Source organism: Apodemus sylvaticus, chromosome 1, assembly GCF_947179515.1.
Source record: "Apodemus sylvaticus chromosome 1, mApoSyl1.1, whole genome shotgun sequence".
NCBI lineage: Eukaryota > Metazoa > Chordata > Mammalia > Rodentia > Muridae > Apodemus > Apodemus sylvaticus.
In genome coordinates, this window is record NC_067472.1 from 25,890,411 (window position 1) to 25,908,309 (window position 17,899).

General features: G+C 42.6%; 1 protein-coding gene across 4 annotated transcripts in view; it reads left to right on the top strand.

Annotated features, from left to right (window-relative positions):
* The window catches only part of Htr7 (5-hydroxytryptamine receptor 7), a 105,268-nt gene that overhangs the window by 47,635 nt on the left and 39,734 nt on the right, over nucleotides 1-17,899 (top strand). The window contains exon 1 of one of the 4 annotated variants that reach the window (XM_052186789.1): nucleotides 1,454-1,568. The exons of the other annotated variants lie outside the window; for them this stretch is intronic. The gene's annotated coding sequence lies outside the window, so the exon portion shown is untranslated. Of the gene's footprint in view, nucleotides 1-1,453; nucleotides 1,569-17,899 lie in introns of those variants that run through there. 4 annotated transcript variants of the gene reach the window in all.

The following is a 17,899-nucleotide window of genomic DNA, read 5'->3' on the forward strand; positions in this document are numbered from 1 at the left end:
AAACAATAACAAAACCCCAAAGACAAAAAAACAAAAAAAACAAACAAAAAACCAAAAACAACAACCACAAAACTAGCCTAAACAACACAAAATGCCCGCAACACAACAAAACAAACAAAACATTATAGAGTTCATTTTGCACTGTCCAACTGCTCCTGGACATAGGGCTTGCCCTGAGTCTGGTTGATATACAGTGATACTTTGTTGTTGAAAACTGATTTTGCCCTTTGCCAGCAAGTATAAATTGCAAATCACTTCTTAGTTAGGGGTGGAACCCCGTGTCCACTTACCCCTCCGTGTGCTGGTATGTTTTGGCTAGTTTGAATCTTTACTAGCCCTAGGCTACCCATAGTCTCTGTGAGGTCATATTCCTATCTGTCCTGATGTGTTTGGAAGACACTACTATCTTTCTTTCTTTCTTTCTTTCTTTCTTTCTTTCTTTCTTTCTTTCTTTCTTTCTTTTTGTTTTTGGATCTTTTTTTTTTTTTTTTTTTGAGACAGGGTTTCTCTGTGTAGCCCTGGCTGTCCTGGAACTCACTCTGTAGACCAGGCTGGTCTCGAACTCAGAAATCCACCTGCCTCTGCCTCCCAAGTGCTGGGATTACAGGCGTGTGCCACCACCTCCCGGCTAACACTACTGTTTTCTTGAAGTCATCCACCATCTCAGGCTCCTACAATCTTTTCTTCCTCCTCATCCTCCTTCTCCTCTTTCTTCTCCTCCCCCACCTCCCCCCTCCTTCTCCTCCTTCTCCTCCTTCTCCTCCTCTTTCTCCTCCTCCCCCCACTCCCCCCTCCTTCTCCTCCTCCTTCTCCTCCTTCTCCTCCTCCCTCTTTCTCCTCCTCCTCTTTCTCCTCCTCCCCCTATCTGCCCCCTCCTCCTCCTCCTCCTCCTCCTCTTTCTCCTCCCACCCCCTCCCTCCTCCTCCTTCTCCTCCTCCTCCTCCTCTTTCTCCTCCTCCTCCTCCCTCCTCCTCCTCCTCCTCCCTCCTCCTCCTCCTCCCTCCTCCTCCCTCCTCCTCCTCCTCCTCCTCCTCCTCCTCCTCCTCCTCCTCCTCCTCCTCCTCCATAGATCTCTGAGCCTCAGGGGCAGGGATATGATGAAAACATGCCATTTAGGGCTGTGTGCTACAGAGTCTCTTGCTTTCCGCACATTGTCCAGTGTGAGTCCTGTGTTAATCACTGTCTACTACAAGGAGTTTCTGTGATGAGGGCCTAGCAGTATACTGATCTGAGTGATCTGAGGCTCAGCCTAGTATGAGCACTAGGGGAAGTGAGAGGAGGGGAGGGGGAGGGAGGGGAGGGGAAGGGAGGGAGGGGCGGGGAGGGGAGGGGAGGGAGGGGAGGGGAAGGGAGGGAGGGGGCGGGGAGGGGGAGGGCGGGGAGGAGAGGGAGGGGAAGGAAGGGGAGGGGGAGGTTCCTGGTACAGAGTGATTGTTCAGGTCTATGTGACTCACAGAAGAGTGGAGATGGGCTAGAAAGCAAATCTGAAATGGTGAAGAGAAGAACTCACTCTTTTCTTTTTGAGGCAGGGATTCTCACTGCCTTGCAGTTCATCCAGCGGTTCTCCAGTAAGTCCCCCCTCATTTCCCCCTTCCCCTGGGCTGTGATTCCCCTATGCCGCCATGCCTGGCTTTCAATAGTTTCTTTCTGTGGCTTCTGGAGACTGCTTCTTAGGCAGCATTTTACCTCTCCAGCCCCATTTCTGGCTTTTTGCGCTCCCAGACCCAATTTTGAACCCCTAGCATATACCAACGAAGCGCGTTTGCGTTTTGCGCTACGGTGTATAACTGCCGATTTGTTTTTAGTTTAGCTGTAACTGATTTTAGGCAATCATGCCAGGCTGATCTTTCTGTTTCAATTCTCATTTCCATGGAAATGTGAAGATTCTTAATCGTCTCTTAACCTTCAGTAGTACATTTGCCATCAGGAAGGGAAGAAACAGGCGCCATCGTCCTCTCGCGGCTTGGACTGATTGTAGGATCTGATCTTGCCAGCCAGGCTTCCCACAATCCTTTCACTGCAGATGTACTGATGCGCGTGTGGCCTCCCTCCTGATGGTTTTATCTCTGGCAAAAGAGAAGAAAATAGCATTTAAAAACCAAAGCCCAGGCTATTTTTCTTTCTGCTTTACATTTCAATGACTGTTGATTTTGTGGCTTGGGAAGACTAGGTTTAAAGAGGATCTCTAGGAGAGAAAAAAAATCATGAAAAGAGGAGTGAAAGCCCAGACCGAGGATTGCTGGGTTTTGGTGCAGCCTTACATTTTGCTGTAGAACAATGCAGAGCATAGGAGAGAAAGTGGCATTTGTTTCAGAGATGCCTATTTACAGTCAGTGGTCATTTATCAGCCAGATGTGCTGCTGGGAAACTCGAGAAAACGGGGAGGGGCACTCATTCGCACTGGCACTCTATGATACATGGTGGTTCTCTGGAGAGCTACATACTGGCAGGATTGCTAACTGGAGGGGATACTTGACAGGGTCTAGAAGGTCGGACTAGGAGTTTGCCAGATTATGAGGCAGGGTTAAAAGAAGAGCGGATTCTGTACCTGCTCCCCAGGACCCCCCCCTCACTCTCTGCCCCCCCTCCCCCAACTCTCTGCTCTCACCCTCTGCCCCACCCCACCACCTCTCCTCACCCTCTGCCCCACCCCCATCCCCTGTCCTCACCCTCTGCCCCCACCGTGTCCCCCCACCCTCACCCTCTGCCCCACCCCCACCCACGCCCTTCACCCCTACCCCCCACTGTCCTCACCCCCCCCTTGCTCTCTACCCCAAAGGCAAACCCCCTGCCTTTGGTTTGCTCTTGTGTTTTCTGCGTTTTTCTATTTCTTTTTTTATCTTTCCTTATATAAAAGAGAAAAGACACCAGAAGATTAAAACTAATGAAACATTCTCTTGTTTCTCCTGTTATTTTTTGTTTTGTTCTTTGAAAGTTTCATACTGAAATACAGTATATCTTGGTCATTTTCACCCCCAACTCATTCTCTTCTTTCAACTCTCATAAGAGAGCTAAACAACAGGAATGGGCTCCGCTTTTTGTTTTGTTTTACACGGAATGCCATATGGATATAGGCTTCGTTTGATTTTACACTAGGGCACCAGTATCACAACCTGTAAATTTTTAGTCAAAGAGAATTTGGGTCCTAGCAAAAAAAGGAAGTTTTAGTGTCCCTTCAGATTTTGTTTCTGGATGCTCTCTGATTCCTGGTCTTCAAACCATTTATTTTATTTGCTTTTCAAGTTAAGTGCTGGGCACATAGCCACACGTAGCCATTTTTCCTGCGAGGATCTCAAGTCTCACCGTTTTCCCCCACAGAGCTTGGTTAAACCTGTTCTGCTTTACCGATGTTTTAAAACTCTTTTAACAAGTCATCTGTTTGGGGTTTGGAATATTGCTTACACACCAAGAAGCTAGATATTAGCCTCCACTGAAAGCTTGCTGGTTAGAGCTTCCCCAGGAAGACCAGCCTTTGATCTGGGCTTTTGAGATGCCTCAGCACGTTCAAGTACTTTAGAAAGGACACTCTAAAAACCTGAGTTTGATCCCCAGGACCCGCATAAATGTCCTGGGAGGAGAGAAATGGCTCCTGAGGGCACTCCTGTGCCCTGGCTTCCAATGTGTCTGGCACACTTGTTCCACCCCCTACTGCTGCTGCTACGAAATGAAAATTCATGAACATATGCATGTACGTGTATATATATATACATACACATATATATATATTTTCTGTATACACTATATTCAGTATATATGTAAGTATACATATATGTTATCTATAATTACTATATGCACTATATATGTGCATGTGTGTGTGTGTGTGTGTATGTGTGTGTTATGTGTATTAAAGAATGCACCTTTGGGTAAGCCTGAAGAAGTTGTGAAAGCAACTGCCAGAGGTCTGTAGAGTGGTGACAAAGCCCCTTTGTACAGACCTTAACCCATGCTATCCTGAGCTCTCTGTTACCCTCTTCGGGCCTTGGCTGTACAGTCCCTCCATAGGGTCTTCTTGCCTGTGTCAGGCGCTATCCACTAGATGGTGCTAATTCTTCCCATTGTTGCTCCAGGCCCAGGTAAGTGGAATTCAGTAATAAACAGAGACTCAAATGTTTAGTGAACACTCCCTAACCATGCCCTGTGGGAGTGCCAGTAATAGGTGACAAAGATCATCGAGGAGGGACCCTTTGGTGAGTAAGCAGGGGCAGAGGACCTCTCTGGATATCTTAGCCAAACCTGTGAAATGTGGAGGTTTGGCCTTAATGGCTACCCAGCCAGCAACTTTCTAACTTACTCAATGTTCTCTAGATTTCTAAATGTCCTTGTCATCCCAAAGAGATATCTTTGTCATTAAACAATGCCATTTTCCTGAGGAGTCTTCCTGAGAAAATTTAGTAATACAGAGGATGGTTTCTCCACGGGTTCTGCTAGCGGGGCAGGTGCCTGCCCGAGCCTTTTGGGAGGATGTCTTCCTGGGCTGGCTCTGGGGTCGCTGTCTCCATCTCTCCTGTGTACCTCCCTTTGGCGCTTTTTATGTGCATCCAACAAACATCTTGACGGCAAATGTCAAGGCTGAGAATAAGAAAGGCCTAATTTGTCACATGGAGTACAGCTGTGCGTGGCACTGCAATTTACATTTCAATGTCCCGCTTACTCCAGAAAAGTGGCGTTTTATAGATTTCCTGTATTATTCATGAATTTCAAGGCTTTGTCATTTAAAAATAAAAGTTCAGGTAATCACCAAGCACAAGGGAAGCTAAACTCTCAAGTTGGCTCTTTCTTCCCAGGTCTCCTCACCTCCCTTTTCACCCAAGCGTTTCATAGTCCATCCCTACGTTCTGTATTCAGACGTCAGGACACATTCAGCAGAGATGTTAATTAATGCACCAAATCTTGTTTCCTATTGGCTTCAAATCTGCAAGAGAATCTACTTGGTTAAAAAAAAAAATCACTGAGATCCCAGAGAAATATGGGTAGATCTTTCACAACGGGCAAGGGCCTGTTGGAGAAGTGGATGTGTCCTCCTGGATGGAGGCCTGCCTGAGGATCTAAAGTGTGGTAGAGGCTCCGGGTAGTGACTCTGATTGTGGAGGTATGTGGAGTTAGGTTGAAGGAAGTCCAGGAATTAATCTGCCTGTCTTTCAAGTGATGTGAATGTAGGCTGGTTCTGGTCCGAGAGAAGCCCAGGCTTACGTGTTGAGGAGGTCTTCTCTGTAGAAATGCCTGGGATGAACAGTATTCAAGATGGAAGCCAATTGGTATGAAAGTTTCCTGCATTACGGCTGCCTCTCTATGCTCGCATGCATTTTGGGGAGCAAACCCACTCCAGGCCAAATGTGTCCTGCCCAGGCTGCTTGGCTGACAGCTCAGTGTCTCTTTTCCAGCTAGTCTTTCCAGCTAGCTTTGCAGCATAGCATGGGCTCAGTCCTCCTCCTTAGATGCATTGTACAGTCTGAGGAGTAGTAAGAAAATGGGAAACAAGACAGTTCAAAGGACCACGTGAAGGATAAAAGTGAACCATGGAGATACTGAAAGTGGATCACAAACAGGTTGGAGGAATGGAGGTTGGAGGAGGTTCCTTGTGAGACTTCTGCTGTTACATGATTGAAATGCTGTCACACGGGCCTTGGTGAAAGTGTAAGGTGCTATTCAGATAATGCTTGTGTGTGTGTGTGTGTGTGTGTGTGTGTGTGTTGGGTAAGGGGTGGAACTAAAAGACTGACAGATGATAGGAGCATTGCAAAGTAGCAACTGAAGTTACCTCTAGGGTACATCTAGAGTTTTAAAAGTCCCTAATGGCCACTGGAATTTTATGGAGAATGCAATTTGAAATGCCCCCTTTTTAATTCCAAAGACTAGGTCTCACCATTGCATGGTGGTTTGACTTAGATGTTCCTCATAGGCTCAGATGTATGAAGACTTGGTGCACAGGTGGTGGCACTGTTTGCATGTGTTTAGAAAGTGTGGCCTTGCTGAAAAGTGTTAGGGGGGAGGGTGGGGGGGTGTCACCTTTGAGGTTTCAAAAGCTCATTTATTTGCCTTTTTTTCTGCTTGGGGTTGGATATGTGAACACCCATCTGCGGCCACAGTCCCCTGCCATGATGGACTCTTATCCTCTTCCAGCACAAATAAACCTTTCCTCCTTTAAGAGTGCCTTCATCATGATGTTTTGCTACAGCAACAGAAAAGTAACTCATACACTGTGTGTGTCTCTTGGATGGCCTGGAACTCCTCATATAGACCAGGAAGTCCTCAAATTTGATATGGTCCTTCTGCTTCTGACTCTCTGGTGCTCAGATTACAGGTCCTTCTGTCAAGCTTCTCTGCCACTATTTTGATTATGTAAATCCAGAATTTACATTTTTTGGAGTGATCAAATATATTTTGTTTCTGATTGTGTCTAAGTGATGTCTGTGGGACAAAGAAGTCTTGGTATAGTTCTGTGTATTTCATCAATTAGGTAAGTAGTTAATCAATACATGCAACTAGTAGTTACTGCCTGTGTCATACTAGTCATTGTATAGGAGGTAGATTTTGTGCTGAGCAAGGGAGAGCATGGGTCTCATTTTAATGCATCTTAACTTACCAAAGATCTAAATAGGTGGGTACCTGTGACGTGGTACACTCGATGAGAAGATGCCATTGGAACACAGAGCAGGGTACTCATAGGTCTTAGTCTGAGGAGCACCATGAGATGTTCTAGGCAGAGCAGCTGCCTGTGCAGTGGTGGAAGCCATAATCTTTTTCAGCAGGTTGCACCCCATGCACACAAATGAATATAGTGTGATAATAGTGCTGGTGCTAGTGGTGCCAAGTCCTGTGTACAGGTGAAGCATAGTGTTCTAGATCTAAGTGAGACTCACCAGTCTTGCCCATGACTGAGCCTCTCAGAATAGAGCATGGTCAAGGGGAGCACTCATCAATCCTAGTTCCTCTCACATCTTGGTTTCCTGATCCTCCAGGTACTGTGACTTAGCTGTAGATCATTTATTGGATACAAGACTCCCTTTGTAGTGAGGTTGTATATGTGTGTGTGTGTCTTTTAAATAGATGGCACTATAACTCTCTATTATATTTGCCACCCATTTAGTTTAAATGCCATATTAAACTCTGTACATTTAGAAAACAGAGTTATTTAAGTTCTGACACAGTCCCATAAGGAAGGCTCTGGTATTTTGGTTGTATAGGTAAAGAGTAGAGGCTCTGAGAGATGAACTAATCTGCCTTTAGCTTCTATTAGTGATAGGATTCACACCCAACTATTTGTTCCAGAGGTGGGTCACAGACTCCAAAACGTTTGAAGCTCAGAGAAAGAATAACACATAAGTATTGATCATGCAACAAAGAGATTATTCATGGTATATTAAGATTAATTTGTGATTTTTTTAGTATAATGAAAATATAGAGAGCTAAATGTTAATATCTCTCAGGTTAGCTGGCATTATGGTTGGATAGTGACATATTTAAATGTTTTAGATTTATTTATTCTTTTATATATGAGTGTTTTGGCTGCATAAATGTATGTGTACCATGTGACACCCATGGAGATCAGAAAAGGAGGTTTGATCCCCTGAAACTGGAGTTAGAGATGGTTGTGAACTACCATGTGGGGTCTGGGAACCTAACCTGGGTCCTCTGTAACAAGCGACAAGTGCTCTTAACTTCTGAGCCACCTCTCTAGTCCACATATATGGTGTATAATATGATATAGAAAATTTATAAAATACATGTGTTTCACAGCATCTAGGCAATACGACTTGTCTTAGCAAGAGTATAATTAATACTGATCGTTCTTTGCATTTATTTTATCATTACATGTCAAGAATTAAATTTTCTGGAACACTTGCTTGAAGCCAAAGAATAAGAATAAGAATTATGTAGTAACTTTTCTCCTGGGAGCAGACCATTGAAAATCAATTCACAGTAAAGAGCTGGATTCAGAAAGAGTAGAGAGGAGTCCCGTGCAGGTGCATTATTTTGAGTCAGGGCTCTAAGTGTGCCAGGAACAGTGCAGTTACTGAAGCAGGCAATAAGGGGAGGGAACGGGATGCCATTCTAGTAATCAAATAAGTGAAGTACAGTGTATTTCCCCGCACAGTTAATATCTCATGACTGGGAAGTGAAAGGGAAAGAGGAAGAGCTGTAGTCCCACATCCGCTTTGAGGGCTTCCCTCCAGGGACCGAAGGTTTCTCAGGAGTTCCTACCTCTTACCAGCACCTTCCAATACCATGGAGCGCTGAGGACCAAACCTTTGACAACGTTCTAAATGGAACCTATAGCAGCCATTATCTCCCTCTTTACTTTTACAACATAGACAGTGTTCTGTGAGCACATAATGAAGACTAACTTTATTATAACTGTGTTATGTAAGTACTATTATTAACCCTATGCTAAAACGGAGCAGTGAAGCCTTAGAGAAATTAAATGACTCCAAATAGCTTAGGAATTAAAAGTTAGATATGAATCAAGTCCACCTGACTTCCAAACTCACATTCCTGTACTTTATTGCTTCTGGAAGCTTCTTGGTGACTTTTCTGAGAAGTAGTCAACAGTAGTATCCAGAAGATGGCTGGAAAAACAGAGATATCTGCCTATCCATGTTTATTTTGACAGTATTTGCAATAGCAAAGAGAGAGAACCAACATAGATGCCTGCCAGTGGATGAAAGCATAAAGACATTGTTTATGTTCACAGGGAATATCTTTCAACCCTAATGAATAATTAAATCGTGCAGACATTGCTTTTAAGTGTGAGAACCCAAGTGCAGAAAGATAAATGATGTGTGTTTTCTTTGTGGATGTTCAAAACAATATAAGTTGACTTTAAAGTAGAATAAAGATTACTAAAGGTTTGGATGGAGAAGTTGATTTGATTGGTGCATGCTACAATATCACATATAAGTCATTAGTATGTATAATGATAATCTAAATAAACCTTATACACGATAATCTAAAATGAGAGCATGATATAAATTACCTTTTAATTTTCAAAACATGCCCATTAGGTATGTGCATTTTCCTGCCTGTTTTGGTCCATCCAGGCTGTAGCAGATGGTTTATCCAACAGCATGTGAGGAGAAGTGGCAGGCCAGCTTTCTGGGAATATCCTTCTCTGTGGATGAAGAGTCTCTGAGGCACTCTTTCCTTCACATGGAGATGCATGACAGAACCCTCTCACAGAGGAGGACTGTCTGAGTCTCCGCCACTCCACATGTGCTAAAATAATGCTGTGATTTGGAGTTGTCTGTAACCAGCACATAATGTATCTTTGGACTGATAGCGTATTTCAAAACTAAAATGCAGGTAAAGGGAAGGATTGCCATGCCGTGAGGTTGGGGCAAATGCAGGGGACTGATCAGGGCAGGCCTTATCTGTCTTGATGTTTTCTCTAAGACAAAGCACTGAGCATTCCCCACTCCAAGTGTTGCTTCTGAGCTGATTTCAAGTGTACAGAGTTTCTTTCTGCCATTCTGATGTTAGCTCTATCTTCTGTTTGTCCCTACTCCAATCTTTAGAGGAAGTTTTCTCCAGAGGAAGGAAAACTTGAAAATTCTTTTTAAAGGTCAGGGAGCAATACCTGTTTCTGCAGGAAGTGCTCCTAGGATTGCATAGGAAAACAACCATAGAGTGGCAGTCTCACATCCTGGGTACCATCTCTCTCTGGGTACCTCACCAGTGTTCTCAGGTAGAATCCATGCAGCAGTTCTTCCTCCTCAGTGTGGTTGACTCCCCTAGTCTAGTACTAGTGCAGACATGGAGGGGGTGCCTGATTTTCCCTGCTGATAGCTGAGACTAAACACAAGCTCAGAGATCACACAGAACAAGGCAGAAGATAGGGGTGCCTAAGATACTTTAGATGATAAATGTCCCCTATAGTCTCAGACGTTTGAGTATCTGGCCCCCAGGTGGTGGCACCGTGGGAGGTTTTAGAAATGTGGCCTTGTTGGAGTAAGCGTGCCTTTGTTGGTGAGCTTTGAGGATTTGAAGACTTGAACCATTTCCGGTTCAGTCTCTCTGATGTTCAGATGTGAGCGCTTAGCTTGCTGCTCCAGCTGCCATGCCTGCCTGTCTCCATGCTTGCCTTCAGTCACATACCGTTATCCCTCTGGAACTGTAGCCCTAACAACCCCCTCATTCTATGCCATGGTCATGATGCTTTATAACAACAGGAGGAAAATAACTAGCACAGTGCTCAAGGCTTCATGGAGAATGTCTTGAACTCGTGTCGTGTCTGGAGGGGTATAGCATCAAGGCTGAAAAATGAATTTGAGGCTGAGTTGGGAGAAGGAGGGAGAAGAGCGCCACATGAGATCAGGTATCTGGCTCCAGAGCTTTGTTTAGATGGTGTAAGAAATAGAAAAGCCCAATGTAAGACACAATGAGTGTTAGTGAGAAGAAGGTTGGATTTACTGCAGAGGCACAGGGTGAGTGCTCACGGTGTGTTTCTGAGAAAATCACAGTTTATTAAAGAAACTCTGAACAGTCAAAGCAAAGGGAGCTTTCCTTCAATTCATTAGAGAGTCTATGTTATAAGGTAGAGTCTGTGTGTAGGGCTCTATTCTGCTAGGCTGAAATGTCTAAGGTGTAGAGACTCACGTTATCTCCCCACTGGGGGGTGATGGATCAGTCTATAGAAACCAACTTTAAGGTGAATGGAAAAGGAAAGAACTATTGGAAATTTATCTTCATAAACATACACAGAGGAAGAAATAAAGGGAATGAAGAACTGGGTGATTCAGATGCTGGGGTGTGTGGGGGGGGGGCAACACTAATTGCTTGATACTAGCTGTGCTCTCTTCCTGCTTCCGTATAGTTCTCACTTCCCATCTTCTTCCACAAGACATAGTAAACTTTTGTTTCCTTCAGTTATGTTGTAGTTGTCTTGACACTCAACTCCTGGATGCCTTTTCCAAATCCATATTTTTTTTTCTTTGCAGAATTCTGGTTTTGCTCAGAATGGTAATGGTTTCCAGTTTAAATACTTTTCAGTTCTGAACAATGTGATAAAAACAGTTCTTGGGACTAGCTATCAGAAAACTCCTTCAAGGTAGACCTGGTTGCCTTATTTCTTGCCTTGTCCTGACTTTTTGCTTGGAACCTGGCTGTGGACACTTTTTGTAGAATCTGTGTTAAGGCCACAGGTATGTCTGTTTGAGACAAGTCTTGGAACTTTTTAAGACATAGTAAGATCTTGGGTCCCCAATGACCTTGTAGATTTATAGAAGCTGACCCTGCCGACTGTCCCTGACACTGGGTAAAGCTTTTATCAGCTCAGAGCTTCCTGCACTACCATGCCCTCAAGAACTATGTAAAAGCCTTGCTTTGATTTACCATGTCATCACAAATCTTTGTCTTACTTCAGCTAAGCAAGACTCTTAATTAATTGGATTTTCTTTCCTTTACACCTCTGTGCATGGATGATTATTAGAGACCAGCATTGCTGAGATGCACAACTCCTGGAATCATCAAAGGAATTCTGTCATAGTCAGGAGAATATATTATTTAGGTAGAAACATGCCTAATTCAGCTTAGAAAGACTTTTACAGTATGGGACAAAATCCTAATCTTAGAATTCAGTTAGTAAGATTTTTTTTCCTTAAGAAGTCTGGTTAGTCAATATTTTCACATCTGCCACTATGATTAAATATTTATTTTTGTAAGACAAGTTTTCACTCTATAGCTTAGACCAACCTCAAGTTCTTTATTTAGCTTGGGATAGTTAAATTCTGAACTCTAACATCCTGCTGCTTCAGTTTCTAGAAGGCTATACCACCACATTTGGAGTGTGTGTGTGTGTGTGTGTGTGTGTATGTGTGTGTACACTGAGAAATGATCTCTGTTTGTAGCCCTGGGGGTTTTGGAACTCTTTGTAGATCAGGCTGGCTCCAAGATCCATCTACTTCTGCCTCGAGTGCTGGGCTTAAAGTCATACTAGGCTTCTTATTGTATTTTTAAAAGTAAAAATAAAACTCATGAGTCTCACATATAAAGTGGTATTTGATGTTTGAGAAATTAGCTTTATGAATAAATTAAATTTGTTATACAGAGGAAACATTTAATCTTCTATGAGATATACCTAATAGAAGTTATCTGCTTGTTAAATGACATGAAGATTACCTAGATTCTGGGTTCTTTAAATGAGTATACCTAAGCTAGAGGTGGTTAATATATAGGGATAAAATTTAGTGGCAGTGTGCTTTCCTAACATAGTCCAGGACATGGGTTTAGTTCCCATAACACCAGGAAGGAAAGGAAAAAAATCACACCAAATCAATGGAGATGGTCAGTAGATGCACGAGAATATGTTTGGGTTCAAGCATCTCGGAGTGGCAAGTTCAAGGCAGCAGCAGAGTGATAGAGGCGGTCTCCACCCAAGAGAGCCGGGTGCTGCTGGATATTCAAGTTAGCCGTTCCTTTCACAATGAAAATAGTTAATGAAATTAAACAGTTGGTGTTTCCTCAGAAAACTGGGCATGACACTTCCGGAGGACCCTGCTATACCACTCCTGGGCATACACCCAGAGGATTCCCCGGCATGCAATAAGGACACATGCTCCACTATGTTCATAGCAGCCTTATTTATAATAGCCAGAAGCTGGAAAGAACCCAGATGTCCCTCAATGGAGGAATGGATACAGACAATGTGGTGTATTTACACAATGGAATACTACTCAGCAATAAAAAACAATGAATTAATGAAATTCTTAGGCAAATGGTTGGAACTGGAAAATACCATCCTAAGTGAGGTAACCCAATCACAAAAGAACACACATGGCATGCAGACACTGAAGAGTGCATATTAGCCCAGAGGCTCTGAATACCCAAGACACAATTCACATATCAAATCATTCCCAAGAAGAAGGAAGGAGAGGGCCCTGGTCCTGAAAATGCTTGTTCCAGCATTGTAGGGGAATACCAGGACAGAGAAGTAGGAGGGGGTTGATTGGAGAATGGGTGGAGGAAAGAGAGCTTATGGGACTTATGGGGAGGGGGAAACAGGGAAAGGGAAAATCATTTGGAATGTAAACAAAGAATATAGAAAATAAAATAAAAAAAAAGAAATTAAGCATCAAGTACCATGGTCATAAAGTAGCACTACGAATATAATGGAAACGACTAGAAGCAAACTACATTTCAAAAACTTTATGCAAAGAACATAGTAAAATTCCCTACTCATTTTCATATTGATTACATGTGCAAGTTATATTTAGGTTATATTGAGCTGAATAAAATATCAAAATGAACGTGTGTGTGTGTGTGTGTGTGTGTGTGTGTGTGTGTGCCTGCAGCTCACCAGGTAGCCTGTGCTGGCTGGTCAATGAGCCCCAGGCATCTCCTTGTTTCTACTTTGCCAGCACATTTGTTACAAGTGCAGGCCACCACACCTGATCTATTTTTAGTTATTTATTTTTATATGGATTCTGGGGACCAAACACAGGTGCTTATGCTTACCTGGCAAACACCTTCTTTTTGCCTGAGATTCCTGCCCAATATTCACCTGTTTGTCATTTGATTCCTTTAAAAAAACAAAACAACAACTAGAAACTAAAATGCATACATGGTTCACATTTGTGACTCGCATGATACTTCTTTTGAACAATCCTGGTCTGAATCCCATACTTGGAACGGATTGTCAGATCTCCTGTTTAAAAGTTAATGAAGAGAGCTTTACTCTTTCATATTAAAAAGAGAGAGAAATAGAGAAAGAAAGAAAGAAAGGAAGGAAGAAAAGAAAGGAGAAGGACGAAGGAAGAGGAGGAGGAGGAAGAGGAGGAGGAGGAGGAGGAGGAGGAGGAGGAGGAGGAGGAGGACCGGCTTTGAGGGATCTTGGAAACCTGCTTCCTAGGGTTTTTCTCTACAAAGCAACCCGAGTGAGCATCACTGAAGTAAGCCAGGCAGTGGGCAGTCGTTGTTGCTCAGCATTTCAAGGGCTTCTCATCACACTGGCACAGGACTGAAGGCCTCCTGATGCCACCTGTAAGAGTTATCACTGCTTGTGCCATTTCTCCTTCCTGCCCATCTATACTAGCCATCGCTGAGCTCTTTAGAAAGGCTGAGCTCCTTGCTGTGTTTTGTTCTTGGGATGGGCCTTTGAGCTAAGGATGCTCTTATTCTGCTTCTTCACAGGGCTGCTGCTCACTTTAGGATTTAAGATGCGTCTGTCAGCTAGCCCACCAACACATCCACACTCTGAAAGAACCAAGGGTGATGATTTGTCTTCTTGCTTTTGTTACTATTCTATCTTCATTGCCTAGATCAGTAGAAGAATATGGTAGGCTCTTAACGTACAGAAAGAAACACAATGATTTGAAATGATGCAACTTGGAAATAGGAAACACACACACAAATACACACACTATCTATTTGTAAGGTATAAAGTCTTTCTTTATACCACAGACTGTACATTTTTTCTTCTTATTTAAACATCTTATTTGGTTCAGGTGTTGCTCTCCTACATGTTTCAATCAATCACTGGGAGTTGTCCTAAGCTCCTGCCTGCTAATAAATGGTCCAAGAAGACACTGGAAGTATTTTGTGCCCTTAGACTGTGAGTCACAAGACGGCTTGCACACAGCACTCCATTGTTAAATTTGCTCAAAGAAGAGGTTGGATGTGCCAGTCCCACACGCACATGCACGCGCATGCACAGTGCGAAGAAGTAGACCTGTGATCTCACTTGACTACGGTAATTATTTTGTAATACACACATATTTTGAAAGGTGATAGTATTCAAGTAAAAGCAATTCAATAAATTAATACATCTAAAAATAAGGACTGCCAACAAAGCTCAGAATTTGTGATGGTCAGTTTTAATTGTCAACTTGACATAATCTAGATTTGCTAGGCAAAGGAATCTCAGTGAGAGAGTGTCTAGATTAGTTTGGCTTGTGAGCCTGTCTGTGGGAGATTGCCTTGATTATAATCATTGAAATGGGAAATCCGCCCACTGTGGATGGCGGCATTCCCTAGGCAGGGGACTCTGAGCTGAAGAAGAGTGAAGCAAGCTGAGCAGTGGCATGCATCATTCATTCCTTGCCCTCTGCTTTGTCTGTGGGTGGAATGGGACCAGCTGCTTCAAGTCCTGCTGCCCTCAAGTGATGCACTGCAGACTGGAACTGGGAGCCAGCGAGACCCCTTCTTCTAATGCTGGGTTTTGTCAATATATCTTATCACAATAAGATGTGAAGCTAAGGAAGTAGGGAACAGAGCTTGCCACAGAAGCCTGATGACCTGAGTTTGATCTCTGAACTGACAACGGAGGGAGACAACCACTTCTGGAAAGTTGTCATTTTGAAATGGGATGGGATGAACTTGCCACTTACACACAGCCTCTACACATGCATATACACATAAATAAAATAAAATAAAATAATAAAATAAAATAATAGTTTTGCAGTACTTGAGTTTGGTTATACATATTCATTATAAAATTCAAGCATTTATAGAAAGTGCAAGAAAGGAAGTAAGAAAAAAGCCATCTACAGTCTTTTTATTCAGGTAGAAGAAATGAATGCTAACATTTGGTGAATAGCATTTTAGGTGTTTCTTTGTGCCTATGTCCAATAGAAGGTGGGCTTGTTGGCTAGTTGCTTGGTTTAGGTAGACAGAAAGTCCACAGTTTAAAAACTTGTAAGAATAAAATCGTACTTTACAAAATGTTAAAACTAGTTTAGCTTTATTATTATTTTCTATTGTTGTTTGTGTATGTGTGTGTTCATTTGTGTGCACACATGTGCCACTGTGCACATCTGGAGGGCAGAGGATAACTTGTAATAGTTCTCTCCTTCCGCCATTTTGATCCCCGGGGATCAACCTCAGTCCATCAGGCTTGCCAGTGAATGGTGAGCACACTGACTGATTGAGCTGTTTCAGTGGCTCCTACTACACTTAAAAAAACAAAACAAAACAAAATAAGAACTTTAAATAAATTGTATTAATTTAAAAAATATTTGCTTGTGAAAGTTTACATGAAAATTAAGGGGTAAAATGGGAATGATAGAGTTTATACTTTGAAATTTAGCATAATCAGTCTGTATATAAAAGTTGAAGAGATGTGTGCTCTTAAGAGAACGTTGCTTCTCCAGCTCCTGGCTTACAATGTTTTTATTTTGTAAAAGTTACATTCCTTTTTGTTGTTGTTATTGCTAATGCAATTTCTGTGCATTAGTTCGGTAACTAAGTAGGTTCTGTGGTTGCTATGGTATCTCTGGTTTTGAATTCTTCGTTTTGAATCATCACTTTGTAGATGAATTTTATTCCTCTACTCCAAAGAGCCTATGGGTATCATATTCCTTGAGGTCTTAAATGTTTGAGAATGTCTACTTGTTAACTTTGTAGTCTTGGCTAACAGGCCCAGTATTCATGTTTTTATACCTTGGATCTTTGAAAATAGTTTTCTGGTATTTTCTAGTACAAGATGGTGCTTTTGAGAACCAGCCTGATATTTTTCTGTCTTGCATATTTCTTGTTATTTGTTTTTCATACCAAATATCACTAGAGGTCTTTTTCATTTCTTAAAGCTCAATAACATTGCCAGGATAGAGATCATAGATAATTATTTTGAATAAGTTATTCCCAATTGTGTTACATGTCTCTTTCATTTTTAAGATTCAGCTTCTACATTGGAAAATACATGTTCGCTCTGTTTACCTACATCCTTTTTGTTGAGTTTTGTCAAGTTCATTGTTTGGTCAGAAACAGGAGTCACCCTTCTGGTCTCTGTGCTCTCTCCTTATGTATCATTTTCCCTTAGATCGCTTGAATAAATTCTTCTGTACATGTTGTTCATGATTGCCTCAACACTTTACTTCACAAGAGTATTTTGCTTTTTGCTTTGTCTGTTCTATCCAGGCTGCTGCTAACTCATCATTAGACCTGCACTGATGGTGTTTTGGCCTCAATTTATTTCCCAAACTCAACAATTTCTTTTTCCATCTCATTCAGCTCTGTTAAAATCTTTGAGCCTCTGCTTCAGTGATTATAGGTACTTGCTAATGGTTCTTTACACTGAAAAGCACTTGCAAGAAAACTACTTCTGTTCCAATGGGTAGTTTCTTTTTGAGTTGATTCTTTTGAAGTCTTACACATACTCCTTTCTGGTTCCCTCTATTGCTGTAATTATTGACCAGATTGTGTTGTAACATGTATAGAACTCTTTGTTGTAAGGATGTCTTTTGAATGCTTTGCTCATTCTTTGTGCGGTTATTACTTTTTCTTAGTGTTTTGTCTTCATGCAGAGTGGCTGGATGCCTCTTGGTATCATTCCTTATTTAATATCATTTATTTCTGTCCATTTCAGCCAGTATTTATCATAGATCCTTTGTGAAGCCAGAGCAGGGCTGAGGGAAGGGACGAGAGTGGAATTCACTGTAAGTGAAGTCCCTATTATGGACTTTCATTACATGTCCTGGCACAGCACATATTCTACTAGGCAGAAGATGTGTCTGTTCTTTGGAACTTGGCACATCTCCCTGTGCAGTCCTGAGAGATGGCAAGACAAGTGCTGGTGTCCTCGGCTCTGCTAAACTACGTCAGGATTTCTGTTCTTCACTGGCTGTCACTTCTGTTTGCTGACTTCCCTTGCCTCCACTTGGTTCTCTGAAGATACTATTTCAACACTTAAATAAATTTTAATTTTCAAACACACACAACATACGGAGAGAGGAAGGGAGGTAGGAAGGGAAGGAAGGATGTGTGTGTGTGTGTGTGTGTGTGTGTGAGAGAGAGAGAGAGAGAGAGAGAGAGAGAGGGGGGGGGAATATGAGATTATTACAGTGTGAGTGGAGGTCAGGGAGTAACTTGGCAGAGTGAGTTGCTTCTTTCTGTCTTCCTGAGGGTTCTGGATTGGATTTGGGTCACCACGCTGGTATATCAAGTGCCTTTATCCACTGAGCCCCCTTGC